General features: G+C 47.7%; 1 long non-coding RNA gene across 1 annotated transcript in view; it reads left to right on the forward strand.

The window, feature by feature from the left end:
* The window catches only part of LOC119951505, an 878,265-nt gene that overhangs the window by 856,649 nt on the left and 5,750 nt on the right, over window positions 1-15,866 (forward strand). The window contains exon 2 of the long non-coding RNA XR_005457639.1: window positions 12,713-12,891. This is a non-coding gene — a long non-coding RNA (uncharacterized LOC119951505). The remainder of the gene's footprint in view (window positions 1-12,712; window positions 12,892-15,866) is intronic.

The following is a 15,866-nucleotide window of genomic DNA, read 5'->3' on the forward strand; positions in this document are numbered from 1 at the left end:
TGCACTCTGTGGCGGTCATCGCCCGTGAAGCGTAAGCCACTGGAACCCAGTCCAACTGGTCATCCTGTTGCAGTAGCACAGCACCAATCCCATGTTGACTGGCGTCAGTGGAGATCTTGATAGGTTTCACCGGGTCAAAAAATGCAAGCGTTGGAGCTGCCATCAGCTGGTATCTTAGATCATCCCATTCAGCCTGGTGAGCCTGGGTCCAGGCAAACTCCGTGTCCTTCCTTGTCACGTTCCTCAACGCCGTTGTCCGTGCTGCCAGGTTGGGTATGAATTTACCAAGGAAGTTGACGAATCCCAGGAACCTTAGGACCGCTTTCTTGTCCTGTGGTCGCTGCATGCTCTGAATTGCAGCGATCTTCTCAGCGTCCGGCTTCACCCCGTGCTCTGAGATTGTGTCGCCCAGGAATGTCAGAGAGGACTGTGCGAAAGTGCACTTGGCCCGGTTGAGCTTGAGTCCAAAGTGGTGGATCCTCTGGAAGACTTGCTTCACCCTCGCAATATGGTCTTTCTCCGTCGCCGACCATATGATGATGTCATCCACATAGACACGTACGCCTTCGATGCCTTCTACCATCTGCTCCATGATTCTGTGGAATATTTCGGATGCAGATATAATGCCGAAGGGCATCCGATTATAGCAGTACCTTCCAAACGGCGTGTTGAAGGTGCATAGCAGGCGGCTGGACTCATCGAGCTGCATTTGCCAGAAACCCTGTGAGGCATCAAGCTTGGTGAAGATGCGAGCTTTTGCCATTTCGCTCGTGATTTCCTCGCGCTTGGGGATCGGGTAGTGTTCCCTGCGAATGTTCTTATTCAGGTCTTTGGGATCTAGACAGATCCGAAGTTCACCAGATGGCTTCTTGACGCACACCAGCGAGCTGACCCAGTCAGTCGGCTGTGTGACTCTTGAGATGACGCCTTGAGTCTGGAGACGCTGAAGTTCGGCTTTTAGCTTGTCCCGCAATGGAGCCGGGACCCTCCGTGGGGCATGAACAACCGGTATGGCTGTCTCTTTGAGCAAGATTCTGTACGTGTAGGACAGTGTACCCATGCCCGAGAAAACGTCGGGGTAGTCGGTGAGTAGCAGCTGTATGTCCTCGTAAATGCGTGATGATGCAGCCGTGTGCATGAAAATCCGCTGAATGAGCTGCAAATCCTTGCAGGCTTGAGCGCCGAGCAGCGAGGACCTGTTGTCTTCCACAATCTCAAAGCGCAGGCCTGTTACGACAGTTTTGTTGGCAACTTGTAGGTGGCAGGATCCCTTTGAGATGATCGGGTTGCCGTTGTAGTCAGTGAGCTTGCATGCTGCAGGTAACACCTCGTGCGTCCCTGGGACCGATGCGAGATCTTTGCTCGTTAGCAAGTTTGCTGAGGCTCCCGTGTCCAGTTTGAATGTGATGGGGAAGTCCTGTACGTGCACCGTGGCAGTCCATTCACTTGCAGAGTTGATGGCATGCACGTGTCGAGGTTGTGTCGTCAGCTCCTGTGGTCCCGCTGTGGCATTAATAATGCCAATGCTGTACGTGTGCTCCCAGGAGTTGAATTCTTCATGGTCGGAAAAATTGTCGTCGGGAGCCTGAGTGTTCGTGACATCAACTGTGCGGACTTTCAGGTTGCCATGCCGTTGAGTGGACGAGTGAAATTTAGCTGTGGATTGACATTGGGAGGCGAAGTGATTCATTTTTGAACACTTTCTGCACCTTTTTCCTTGGGCAGGACATTGCCCTTTTAAGTGGGAGGAGCCGCAGTAATGACACGTCATGACGTCACGCGTATGCTGCGTTCGCGCATGCGCATTGCGGTTTTCAGACCAGGGCCGGTATTGTGAATAGTGCGCATGTGCGGACCGATCACTTCCGGGTTCGCGTCTTTCAAGATGCTGCGCATGCGCAGACGGGCCAGAGAACGGAAGAGACGGCCTGGAAAACGGAAGAGACGACCTGTGAGGGGAATTCACCATCTTTATATCGTCCTCGTGGTGGGTGTTTTGTAAGGAATGTTTTTCAAATAGCTCCTGTACCTGCTGCATTTTCTGCTCCTGTAACAAGCATTTTTCTATGGTAGTTTTTAGTGTTAAATCGTTTTGAAGTAATAGTGAGTCTCTTAGTTTTTTGTCAGCAAGACCATAGATTAGCTGATCTCTGATGAGTGAGTTTGTTAAATCACCAAAGTTGCAGCCTTGTGCCAGCAAGCGTAACTCTGTGACCAAGTGGGTGATAGTCTCCCCTTGTTTTTGGAGTCTGTGACGGAGGGTGAATCTTTCAATGATCTCATTGGATTGAGACTTACAGTGTTCATCCAATTTTGCCATTATCACTTGAAACTTAGTTTTGTCTTCAGTATCCGCATATGTGAAAGAGTTATATGTGTCTACCAGTTGCTGGCCACCCGATCTGATTAAAAGTGCAATTTTCTTTCCATCGGTGGCTGTATGTAAGTCCTGAGCTAACAAGTACATTTCAAATTGTTGTTTGAACATTTTCCAATTATAATTTAAATTACCTGTAGCTCTCATTGGCGCTGGAAGTAGCGTGTGTTCCATTGTTGCAGAAAGTCGTCTGAAGTTGAGAGGCTGCAAAGTCTGGTGGCCTGCCTGTTGCTGATGCTTCTTCTTTGTCTGCTGTCTTTTTCTTTCTTTGTCTTGCTGGTAGCGCTGGTTCCCTCTGTTCAGAGAAGCCACTCCTGTACCATGTTATGCTTCTTGAAAGAATGCTCGAAGTCGTCTTTAGGTTAAGGATGATTTATTGTGTCCCACAATAAATTACAGATTACACTTGAGAAAAGGCTGCTCTTCAATGTTCTGCAACTAGGCCCCAAACAGACTAGCACCCTTCAGTTACTTGCACCTCTTGCCACTCCAACCCCTCCGGTTTCAAGTGGCGGAGGCGGGCCTTCGGCGTTCCTTTTATGGGTGTCCCCGCGCTGCCCCCTGGTGACTCAGGCGAGGATCACCACACAGTAGAGCGCTTCACTTGCCTTCTTCAGACGATGCTTGATTCCTTAATGCCTTTCATGGATGTGGTTTAGCACCTCTTTTCTCATCTCTTTAAGGATGATGAATCTAGTTCCTTTGCACAGAGTATTTCATTTCTGTATGCCTAATACTCTTTTATAGCAACAGGTATGTCCTTGATGGTTTCACACCATACTTTCATCACTACCTATTGCACTCGAAGCGTTGCATCTCGCTGTGTAGTTTGCTTGATTTGAGGAAGATCTGTTACATTCAAAGCCTCTGCTGGGTTGACGACTGTCAGAGCACATCATCCTGTTGCTTCTCTTTGAATATGGAAGAGCACACACCATCTACTAGCGTCATTAACTTTCTTCAAAGGGAGTGCAGCTCTCAACAGCCTGTTGGTGATGTACAGCTGCTTCACTTGCTTGAACTTCACTTCCAATATCTCTGCAAAACAAATAACATCCTTTTCAGACGCTCCAGAGCCGATAGAAGCAGCTTGAGAAAAATGCTTTGAATTAGTTTCTGGTCTGACTTTGCAGTCACTTTCTATCTCCCAAACAAGAACAGGTTAAAATGCTGACACGCCAGCAATGTGTGTGGCACTGATCAGTTTGCATCAACTGGATATAAATGCAACCTATTGTCCTTGCTGCATGAGGGTTGCTCCAAGTCCTGTTTCTCTGGCAGCAGCCTGCCATTTTGTCACTGGCACCACAGTACCAAAATATTGACACTGTTATTACTCGTAGTTTGACACAAGTGAAAGCTGCCTGCTTTAAACTAATATGACAGGGATGACGGGGGGGGGGGGGGGGGGGGGGGGGGGGGGGGGGGGGCACTGGAGCAATAGGTCAGAAGTTGAAGGCATTGAGGGAGAACTAGGGACTAGGGCCAGTATGGCTCTGAGGAAAAGCAGACAGAGAGATGTTGCTAAAACCAGCGGATCTGGTGGCCTGAAGTGCATATGTTTTAATGCAAGAAGCATTACGGGTAAGCCAGATGAACTAAGAGCTTGGATTAATAGTTGGAACAATTATGTTGTTGCCATTACAGAGACCTGGTTGCGGGAAGGACAGGGTTGGCAGCTGAACGTTCCAGGATTTAGATGTTTCAGACGGGATAGAGGAAGATGTAAAAGGGGTGGCGGAGTTGCGCTTCTGTTTAGGGAGAATATCATAGCTGTACTATGGGAGGACACCTCAGAGGGCAGTGAGGCTATATGGGTAGAGATCAGGAATAAGAAGGGTGCAGTCACAATGTTGGGGGTTTACTACAGGCCTCCCAACAGCCAGCGGGAGATAGAGGCGCAGATAGGTCGACAGGTTTTGGAAAAGAGTAAAATCAACAGGGTTGTTGTGATGGGAGACTTCAACTTCCCCAATATTGACTGGGACTCACTTCGTGCTAGGGGCTTAGACGGGGCAGAGTTTGTAAGGAGCATCCAGGAGGGCTTCTTAAAACAATATGTAGACAGGGAAGGGCTGTACTGGACCTGGTATTAGGGAATGAGCCCGGCCAGGTGGTAGAAGTTACAGTAGGAGAGCATTTCGGGAACAGTGACCACAATTCAGTAAGTTTTAAAGTGCTGGTGGATCAAGGATAAGAGTGGTCCTAGGGTGAATGTGCTAAATTGGGGGAAGGCTAATTATAGCAATATTAGGTGGGAACTGAAGAACCTAGGGCGCAATTCTCCGCACTCACGACGGTGCGGAGAATAGCGGGGGTCGTAAAATTTTACGGCCACGCTAGTCCGACGCCCTCCCGCTATTCTCCCCCCCCCCCCCCACGCCCGACTCCCGATACGAATCGCTGCTGCCGTTTTTTTACGACCAGCAGCAATTCTCAGCTGGCCGATGGGCCGAGTTCCAAGCCCTTTACGGCTGTTTTTACGAACGGCAAACACACCTGGTCTGGCCGTTCGTAAAAACAGCCGTAAAGTGCCGATTTTTAAAACCATGGCACCGATTGGCACGGCAATACCACGGCCGTGCCAAGGGTGCCATGGGCCCGCGATCGGTGGGCACCGATCACGGGCAGCGGGTCCGATACCCGCGCACTCTTTGTCCTTCCGCCGCCCCGCTGTATCACTTCGCGGGGCGGCTGAGGGGCATCCCGGCCCGCGCATGCACGGGTTTCGCGCAAATGCGCGATGACGTCATCCGCGCATGCACGGGTTGGAGTCTTCCAATCCGCGCATGCGCGGCTGACGTCATATGACGCGTCAGCCGGTGCAAACTCTGGCAAGCGGGCTTAACGAAATTCGTTAAGCCCGCGATGCAGGAGTTTACGGCGGCGGCATGCTAGCCCCGACCGGGGACCAGAATCGGTTCCCGGTCGGGGAGGGGGGGGGGCTGGCGTCCATCCCGCCCGGATTTGACGCCAGCCTTACGATTTCTCCCTGTGTGGGAGAATCGCGCCCCTAGATTGGGGGGCGGATGTTTGAGGGTAAATCAACATCTGACATGTGGGCGGCTTTCAAATGTCAGTTGAAAGGAATTCAGGACCGGCATGTTCCTGTGCGGAAGAAGGATAAATATGGCAAATTTCGGGATCTAGGAGAACGAGAGATATTGTAGGCCTCGTCAAAAAGAAAAAGGAGGCAATTGTCAGGGCTAGAAGGCTGGGAACAGACAAAGCCTGTGTGGAATATGAGGTAAGTAGGAAGGAACTTAAGCAAGGAGTCAGGAGGGCTAGAAGGGGTCACGAAAAGTCATTGGCAAATAAGGTTAAGGAAAATCCCAAGGCTTTTTACACGTACATTAAGAGCAAGAGGGTAGCCAGGGAAAGGGTTGGCCCACTGAAGGATGGGCAAGGGAATCTATGTGTGGAGCGAGAGGAAATGGGCGAGGTACTAAATGAATACTTTGCATCAGTATTCACCAAAGAGAAGGAATTGGTGGATGTTGAGTCTGGAGAAGGGTGTGTAGATAGCCTGGGTCACATTGAGATCCAAAAAGACGAGGTGTTGACCGGCTTGAAAAATATTACGGTAGAAAAATCCCCAGGGCCTGATGGGATCTTCCCCAGAATACTGAAGGAGGCTAGAGAGGAAATTTCTGAGGCCTTGACAGAAATCTTTGGATCCTCACTGCCTACATGTGATGTCCCAGAGGACTGGAGAATAGCCAATGTTGTTTCTTTGTTTAAGAAGGGTAGCAAGGATAATCCAGGGAACTACAGGCCAGTGAGCCTTACGTCAGTGGTAAGGAAATTACTGGAGAGAATTCTTCAAGACAGGATCTACTCCCATTTGGAAGCAAATGGACATATTAGAGAGAGGCAGCATGGTTTTGTGAAGAGGAGGTCGTGTCTCACTAACTTGATAGAGTTTTTCGAAGAGGTCACAAAGATGATTGATGCAGGTAGGGCAGTGGATGTTGTCTATATGGACTTCAGTAAGGCCTTTGACAAGGTCCCTCATGGTAGACTGGTACAAAAGGTGAAGTCACATGGGATCAGGGGTGAGCTGGCAAGATGGATACAGAACTGGCTAGGTCATAGAAGGCAGAGAGTAGCAATGGAAGGGTGCTTTTCTAATTGGAGGGCTGTGACTCATGGTGTTCTGCAGGGATCAGTGCTGGGACCTTTGCTGTTTGTAGTATATATAAATGATTTGGAGGAAAATGTAACTGGTCTGATTAGTAAGTTTGCAGCGACTCAAAGGTTGGTGGAATTACGGATAGCGATGAGGACTGTCAGAGGATACAGCAGGATTTAGACCGTTTGGAGACATGGACGGAGAGATGGCAGATGGAGTTTAATCCGGACAAATGTGAGGTAATGCATTTTGGAAGGTACAAAGCAGGTAGGGAATATACAGTGAATGGTCGAACCCTTGAGAGTATTGAAAGTCAAAGAGATCTAGGTGTACTGGTCCACAGGTCACTGAAAGGGGCAACACAGGTGGAGAAGGTAGTCAAGAAGGCATACGGCATGCTTTCCTTCATTGGCCAGGGCATTGAGTATGAGAATTGGCAAGTCATGTTGCAGCTGTATAGAACCTTAGTGAGGCCACACTTGGAGTATAGTGTTCAATTCTGGTCACCACATTACCAGAAGGATGTGGAGGCTTTAAGAGGGTGCAGAAGAGATTTACCAGGATGTTGCTTGGTATGGAGGGCATTAGATATGAGGAGTGGTTGAATAAACTCAGTTTGTTCTCACTGGAATGGCAGAGATTGAGGGGCGACCTGATAGAGGTCTACAAAATTATGAGGGGCATAGACAGAGTGGATAGTCAGAGGCTTTTCCCCAGGGTAGAGGGGTCAATTATTAGGGGGCATAGGTTTAACGTGCGAGGGGCAAGGTTTAGAGGAGATGTACGAGTTAAGTTTTTTACACAGAGGCTAGTGGGTGCCTGGAACTCGCTGCTGGAGGAGGTGGTGGAAGCAGGGACGAAAGTGACATTTAAGGGGCATCTTGACAAATAGATGAATAGGATGGGAATAGAGGGGTACGGACCCAGGAAGTGTAGAAGATTTTAGTTTAGTCGGGCAGCATGGTCGGCACAGTCTTGGAGGGCCGAAGGGCCTGTTCCTGTGCTGTACTTTTCTTTGTTCTTTGTTCTATTCTGTACCGCAATACCACTAAACATCCTGGAAGATCACTGACTAACTCATGTTGTCCCAATTGATACTTTTCCAGAGCAGTAAAAATATCAGATGACGTGCACAGCCACCTGCATCTCCCAAATGGTATCCAGAGTGTGTCAGCAAACTCCAATAGTAACAAACCATTTTTTACCTTGGGACCTCACCAGCCTGCCTAGGGTGTTGAATGAGTCATCAGAATCATTGTCTAACATCTTTCCAGTGACTGTCTTTTTGTCTTGCTTTCCTTCTTTCCAGCAAAACATTTGTATGCAAATTAAATCAGCATTTTACAGTTGAGCACTGCTTGCTCCAAACCAGACATGCTTCCTTTTATTTTCTGTGGGTTTTCTCGGCAATATTAACATCCAGCATTCTGGCATTGATCTTTCTCCTGGCCCTCTTGTAAACAAGTCTTCCTTTTCTCCATTGTCTTGTGTTTGGAAGGTCTGAACCGCCTCTCCGCATAGTACAAAGTCTCATATGTTTTCCCACGAATACCCTTCACAGATGATTCATCATTTCACAGCATCTGCACATGTCAATAGCTGTCTCTTCTGTCACCAGGACACACACTCACGACAGGATTTCTTGTTTCTCAGGCAACCCTATCTCTGATCAGATCATCCTTCAATTGCTCAAACTCACAAGATTGAGCTTGGCATCTGAGTGCATTCACAAAATGATCAATATTCTCCCCATCTTCCTGACCTCAGGGGTGGGATTCTCCCCTACCCGGTGGGGTGGGCTATACTGGCCCCGAGGAGTGGCGTGAACCATTCCGGCGTCGGGCCGCCCGGAAGGTGCAGACTCCTCCGCACCTTCAGGGGCTCAGCCGGCGGCGGTGGGGTTGGCACCGTGCTAGCCGGCACCAAAGGGCTTGGCGTCACGCCAACCGGCACCGAAGGGCCTCCGCCGGCCGGCGTGAGTTGGCGCATGTGCGGGAGCGCCAGCGCATGCTGGCATCATCCCAACGCATGCGCAGGGGGCTCTTCTCCACGCCGGCCATGGCAGACTGTTACTCCGGCCGGCGTGGAGGGAAAGAGTGCTCCATGGCACAGGCCCGCCCTCGGATCGGTGGGCCCCGATCGCGGGCCAGGCCATTATGCCCCCCCCCACCCGGGGCCAGATCCCCCCGAGGACTTCGCGGGTCGCCCCGCAGAGCCAGGCGCCACTGGTACGGACCTGGTGCATTTTGCGCTGGCGAGATCCTCCGAAAATGGGCGGCCACTCGACCCATCGCAGGCCGGAGAATCGCTGGGAAGGCCGCCGACCAGCGCGGCGCGATTACGGCCCCCGCCAAAACCCGGCGCCGGAGAATACAGCAGCTAGCGTCGGGATGACGGGGCAGGATTCACGCCGCCCCCCGCCGATTCTCCGGCCTGGCGGGGGTGTCGGAGAATCCCGCCCATTGGATATTTAAGTAACATATTACAGAGATGTGGGGTGGGATTTTACACCTTGAGGGGGGCCCCCCACGGGTGCCTAGCCCGCGATCGGGGCCCACAGATCCATGGATGGGTCTTTGCCGTGGGGGCACTCTTTCCCTCCGCGCCTGTCGGTGTAACAGTTCTCCATGGCCGGCGTGGAGAAGATTCCCCCTGCGCATGTGCTGGGATGACGCCAGCACACTCTGGCACTCCCAAGCATGCGCCAACATGTGCTGGTCAGCGGAGGCCCTTCAGCGCTGGTTGGCGCGGCGTCAAGCTCTTTGGTGCCAGCTGGCGTGGCGCCAACCCTCCGCACTTCCGGTGGCTGGGCCGGCGCCAGAACCGCCGGCGTGTTCCTGCGCTTGCGCGTGTGCTTTCTTCTCCATTCTGGCCATGGCAGAGCCCTACAGAGGCCGGCGCGGAAGGAAGGAGTGCCACCACGGCACAGGCCCACCTGCAGATCGGTGGGCCCCGATCGCAGGCCAGGCCACCTTGGCGCCACCCCCCCACGCCCCGCCCGGGGCCGTATCCGCCCGCACTCCCCTGAGGACGCCACTCCACTAGGTCCCGCCGTGTGGATCCATTTCATGCCTGCAGGACTTGCCAGGGAACTGACAGCTGCTCAGCCCACCGGGGCTCGGAAAATTACCGGAGGAGCCGCTGCCAACGGCACCCGACCATGGTGTAAACTCCACCTGCCCCCCTCCCCCGAAAACCGGTGCCGGAGAATACGGCAGCTGGCGTCGGAGCGACGGGGCGGGATTCACGCCGCCCCCACCCGGTGGCGTGTCGGAGAATCCCGCCCATAGTGTTGTTCTGATCCCAGCTGATGTTAATACTGGACAAGTCAGATCCCGGGAAAAAACCTGTTTTGATAGATCCTAACTTAAAAAAAAAAGTGGAGGTAAGTTACCGAACACATTCACAGGAGTCTGCTAATGAGCTTTTAACACAAATAATAAAATATTTATTAAACAAGAGAAATTAACTATTTTACACCGGATAAAAAGTTTGGTAATATATCAATGCAAATAAAAGAAGATGCTTTAAATTCACAATATTCCTTTACCCCAGCAATATCCTTACAGACACATAAACCAGTGAAGAGTTACCATTAGCTTCACACACAAAGGCATCTTGCTTGGGACTGACACAGTTGTAAACTTCCAATGAATTCCTGAGAATTCACTCGATGCTTTTCAACCACTCTGTGTCTGTCCTTATGACACCCAAAATCACACCCAGTTTTCCAGTATCTACTGTCCTAAATTGATCAAATACTGAGGTATATAACAGGCTATTTGGTCAACTACTTGTCTCAATAATCTTGTAATATTTTATTTTCAGAGAGCTGAAAATTCCTGTCTTCACTGTCTGTCACATGTTGGACTCTCTCCTGCCTTTTCTCTGTGCCTGAGCCTCTGTATCAGTGCTGCTAGGCAACAGCAATGTTTATTCAGCTCAGTGTTTTTCTCCCCACAATCATGACACTTTTAACCCATCTTTTTATATTCAGGATTTGTAAAACTTGATTATAATGTGTATATACAGGCAACCCCAAAAGATGTGACCTTTCAGGAATCCATCCAGATTTCCTGGCACCTAGGTTCACAAATAAAATCTGAATTAAAATGGAACCCTTATTACTATACCTCAGACGCAAATATATTTATTCAACTTAAAATTTATACATTGTTCCTAACTTCCACAAACATTCAAACACTCCACCACCAATGAATAGTGGAAGCCATATGTACCATCTACAAGATGCGCTGCAGTAACTCACCAAGGTTCCTTAGATAGCACCTTCCAAACCAACGACCCCTACCATCAGAAGGACAAGAGTCTGGGCACCCCACCTCCTGGAGGTTCCCCTTCCAGTTACTCACTACTCTGACTTGGAAATATATTGCCATTCCTTCACTGTCGCTGGGGCAACATCATGGAACTCTCTCCCAAACAGCACAGTGGGTGTTCCTACACTGAAGTACTGCAGTGGTTCAAGAAGGCAACTTTCCACCACCTTCTGAAGGGCAACTAGGGATGAGCAATAAATGCTGGTCTAACTGCTGAAGCCCACATCCTGTAAATTAATACATTTTAAAAAGTGTGTCTTCAAAACCTTCCAAATTTCACAAAACTTGCTTTGCTGCTTATCAGTGAGGTCTGGGACGCAATACAGCTTGTAGCACTATTTCACTATTTCCTCAACACTGGAAGGAGAGTTACTACTCCTCCATGTTCAGGTTTCTTAGCTAACTTTGTGGCAATTTCAAGGTTCTGCCAATGCGACCTGAGAAATTTCCAATGTGTTCTCAAATCTGCCTCCATTCTCATAGGAGCTGGAATGTTCAAAACCATGCTGACTCACCCAGCTGTATAAAAGTTATAGACTAAGTTCTAATTATTCTCTGAAGTTTCTTTCAGCCATAAAATTCCACTCAATTTAATAATAATAATGTTTACTAGTGTCACAAGTAGGCTTATATTACACTGCAATGATGTTACTGTGAAAATCCCCTGTCGTCACACTCTGGCGCCTGTTCGGGTAAACTGAGGGAGAATTCAGAATGTCCAATTCATCTAATAAGCACGTCTTTCGGGACTTGTGGGAGGAAACCCGAAGGAAACCCACGCAGACACTGGGAGAACATGCAGACTCCGCACAGACAGTGACCCAAAGGTGGGAATCGAACCCAGGTCCCTGGTGCTGTGAAACAACAGTGCTAACCACTGTGCTACTGTGCCACCCATTCAGCATCACAGTCCTGACACAATGTTCTACATAGTGGGTAAAAAGGCATAATTCTCCATCCTTTACTGGCAAAGGAGTAATTAAAGAGACCACATGACTCAGAGTTCCCATTACTATGGCCTAACATGCAACTGTGCACAAAGGCACTTCTCCAAATAGTATATGACCATATTTGTCATTCAAAGGTATATTTCATGCTCTAAGTGAGGTGGAATAATTGCACAAGAACTGAGAGAACTCAGTTTATTGCTTTGTTATTTGTTAGAAATTTTGACTTGTAGAGAAACATAAACATGATAAAAGGCTAAAAATTTATGATGATACTTAAAAACAGCACTTAAACCAATGCAATGAGTGGACTGAACTCACTGTTCTCACTGTGCAAGTTTACAGTAAAATGCTGGATATAATTCAAAGCAATCTTCAGAGAGCAAAGGTACAGAAAACTACATCTCAAAACATCGGGGCATGATTCTTCTCCTGATCGTATTAAGTGTAAACAATTTAATAACACTTGGAACATCTGTATTTAATCTTTAGGGATGCTGATAAATATTCAGCAAGGTGACCTTGAATAAAATGATGGCTGGGTGCCATACTTTCACTGAAAGCTTTCCAAACGATTTGAGACTGTCAATTGCAAATAAGGAAAAAGCAGTGTTTGGTGTCCAGAAACCGTAAGACAAGATGATCACAGGAAACTGCGAAATCTAAAATTCACAGTGTGCGTGGAGGCCATTAATGTAATGTAGGATCATCTCAAACATCTGCAGACAATTTGTTTCAAAGCGAGGGATGTTGCTCATTAGCGCTTGCATTCAGGCAAGATTTTGAAAAGTGATTCAATGAGGGATTATAGCTTGGTCAATTGATCTTTTACATGCTTCTTTTGCCACATTTCCTCTTTATTTCTTTCCATCCTGTTTGGGGCCCACATATGATTAATTGTCCGTCTGCCATCTTGCAGATTGTGTAGAAAAAGAAAAGCACAAGTGTTGAACCGACTGAGGAAACAAGAAACACACTTTGGATGCTGGATGGTACGGCAGAAGAAGTTGAATTAACTCGGCCTCAGCATGTGCTCTGGCTATTCACAATATTTGCGGATGTCCAATACCAATATGTTTAACCAGTCAATATTCTCAGGTAATCCACATTTTCTTTTTGCCAAATGCTGTTTTTATTGAAATATATGTCAGCATTTATTAATGTTTGATATTCTTCACAAACTCTCCACCATGAAGAAAGGCGAGTGTTGTATTTGTTTTTCGTCAGTACTGTTGAAACAGTCTGAAGCATGCAAAAATGTTTTCAATGTTCAATAGTAACAGAGTAATTTTTTAAAAATTCATTCTTGGGATGTGGGCACCACTTGCGAGGCCAATATTTATTGTCCATCCCTGAGGGCAATACAGTGTCAACCACATTGCTCTGGAGTTGACCCAGAGTGGTAGATTTCCTTTCCTAAAGTATATCAAATGGGTTTTGACAACAATACCGGATTTCCATTGCATTCAGATTTAACAATTTGCCATGGTGGGATTTTAACCTGGGTCCCTGGACCATTACTCAGCATCACTAGTCCAGCAACAGTGCAACTACGAGATGAGAAGGGAAAGAGTGTCCAGACATATCGATTGTTCATTTTACAAGTCCAAAGTCCTGGCACACATCTTCTCTGACATCATTTTGGGATGTCCTTTGCCTGTACACTTTTAGCGGTGGGTAATTGATTTGCTTCCTCGTCAGGTGGAGCTGTAGCGTGACTCTTCTCTCAAAATCCCTTTGTTAAAGCATTTGAAGTAATCATTAAGCCTATGCGGATGAACATTACATCAGGGAGACTCTTAAACAGGACAGCTTAAAACACATTGCAAAGTCCAAATGTGCTTTAGCTCTGAATCAGCTGGGAGAACGGGCATGCTAACATTAACGTCATTGGAGGAGTCAATAGTACCAGGATCAAGGCCATGATCATCCAAAACCAACTCTGCTGGGCCGCCCATGTGCTTAGGGTCTCAGAGTCTTAAATGCCAAAGCAAATCTTCTTCACCCAGCGCAAGGAAGGATCCCAAACAAGAGGAAGACAAAGGAAGCTCCTTATAGACACCTTGAAGGCTCACCTTAAGAAATGGAATATTGATATCACTGCCTGGGAGGCTCTTGCTCAGAATAGACCTACTTGGAGAAACTTCCTGATTGTGGGGACACAATTAATCGAAAACACTGGACGGCAAGAAGAGGCCCTGAAAAGGAGCCTGAAGAAGTAATACCCGCGACCTAGCATCCAAGTACCAACTCCACCTTTGGGAGACTCCTGCTCTGTGAGTGTTTGAAGATGCAGCTCCACGGTTGGGTTCATCAGCCATGCGAGGACCCACAGAACCCGTGACCAGTAACACTGAGTAGCTTCGGTGGACAATCATACTCGTCAGCGAATGATCACCGCATTCTATCCATTATAGTTCCTTTGATGGAATAATATCCTCATGACAAACCAAGGTTTAAAAAAATCTTTCTTTCACTTTCTGTGGCGTCAACTCACTTTATACAGTAAAGTACCCTTTCAATGGAATTAACAGCTTCATGACAAACCAATGTTTTAAAAAATATATATTTCTTCCTCTCATTTTAATTGCATTTTAAACATATTTATAAACACTAAAATTATAAAATATTAACTACCAAACAGTTTGCCCCCGGTGTCTTCTGCCTCTGACTCAACGATCCTGGACTGAGAAACAAAAGTGCAAGTAAAAAGGTGTAAAAACTTACCTAACATCAGAGTGAGTTGACCAAGTTAGTGCTTGTTCCTTTCATTTACATTCAGCAAGTCCAGCACAGTGCTTCACTTAACCTTAAAAAAAAAGAGGGCCAGGAGATTGAATGCTGCCGCTTCCAATGCGCATGCTCGTGCATCTGCACTTCTGAATTATCTCGCTGCGCATGCGCGGTGGTCCAGCGACGTAAGCCAGAGAGCCGACAGGAAGTTACGGGCCAATGAAACCTATATTACAGCCTTAGGTAGGGCAGGACGGTGGCGCAGTGGGTTAGCCCTGCTGCTTCACGGAGCCGAGGTCCCAGCTTCGCTCCTGGCTCTGGGTCACTGTCCGTGTAGAGTTTGCACATTCTCCCCGTGTTTGTGTGGGTTTCACCCCCACAACCCAAAAATGTGCAGGGTAGGTAGATTGGCCAGGCTAAATTGCCCCTTAATTGGAAAAATGAATTGGGTACTCTAAATTTATATATATAAAAAATTACAGCGTTAGGTAAAGGTAGTGCAGTTACCACTATAGTATTGTCAGAGTTCACTCAGCTAGTCATTTATAAAACTTTAGGATCAATTTCCAGGACAGCAGAATGGTTTCCAAATACAACTGCTGTCTGCAATTTCAAAACGCTACTTTCTAAATGCCAATTGCATGTCGTACCTTGACCACCAAGTAGGTTAATGAATAAATGGTTAATTAAGGCAAATAACTATTTACAGAGAGTGAGATAAAGGCTGCCGTACTGCATGACTCCAAGCCCCTCACTTTAAAAACATTTTATTTAAGAGTACCAATTCTTTTTTTCCAATTAAGGGGCAATTTAGCATGACCAATTTACTTACCTTGTACGTCTTTTTGGGTTGTGGGGGAGAGACCCACGAAGACATAGGGAGAATGTGCAAACTCCACATGGACAGAGACTCAGGGCCGGGATCGAACCTGGGTCCTCGGCGCTGTGAGGCAGCAGTGCTAACCACTGTACCACCATGCTGCCCTTCCAAAACCCTAACTAATAGTAAAAACCTCTGTTCAGCCCCAGGATTCACACACTCAGGCCCAATTGGTCCTATGGGTCACATGATCCTCCGGGAAAACAGCCCCTTAAAGGGGCTCACTAACACACTGGAGTTCACTAGGACAAAAACGAGAGTTAAAATAGAAGTTCATAAATCATTAGTTATATCTAAATCCATGTCAATGAATGATTGTTCATTTCATTGAGTCAGGCAACAAATTAAACAATATGAATTGAGATCAGTGTATCTAATCAAATGTAACACAAATTTGCCCATTGCTGGGGTGGGTATGGTGGGGTGGATGGAGTGAAAAATGTCAAGAAATTCAGAATGA

The sequence above is a fragment of the Scyliorhinus canicula genome, chromosome 2, assembly GCF_902713615.1.
Source record: "Scyliorhinus canicula chromosome 2, sScyCan1.1, whole genome shotgun sequence".
Lineage (NCBI taxonomy): Eukaryota > Metazoa > Chordata > Chondrichthyes > Carcharhiniformes > Scyliorhinidae > Scyliorhinus > Scyliorhinus canicula.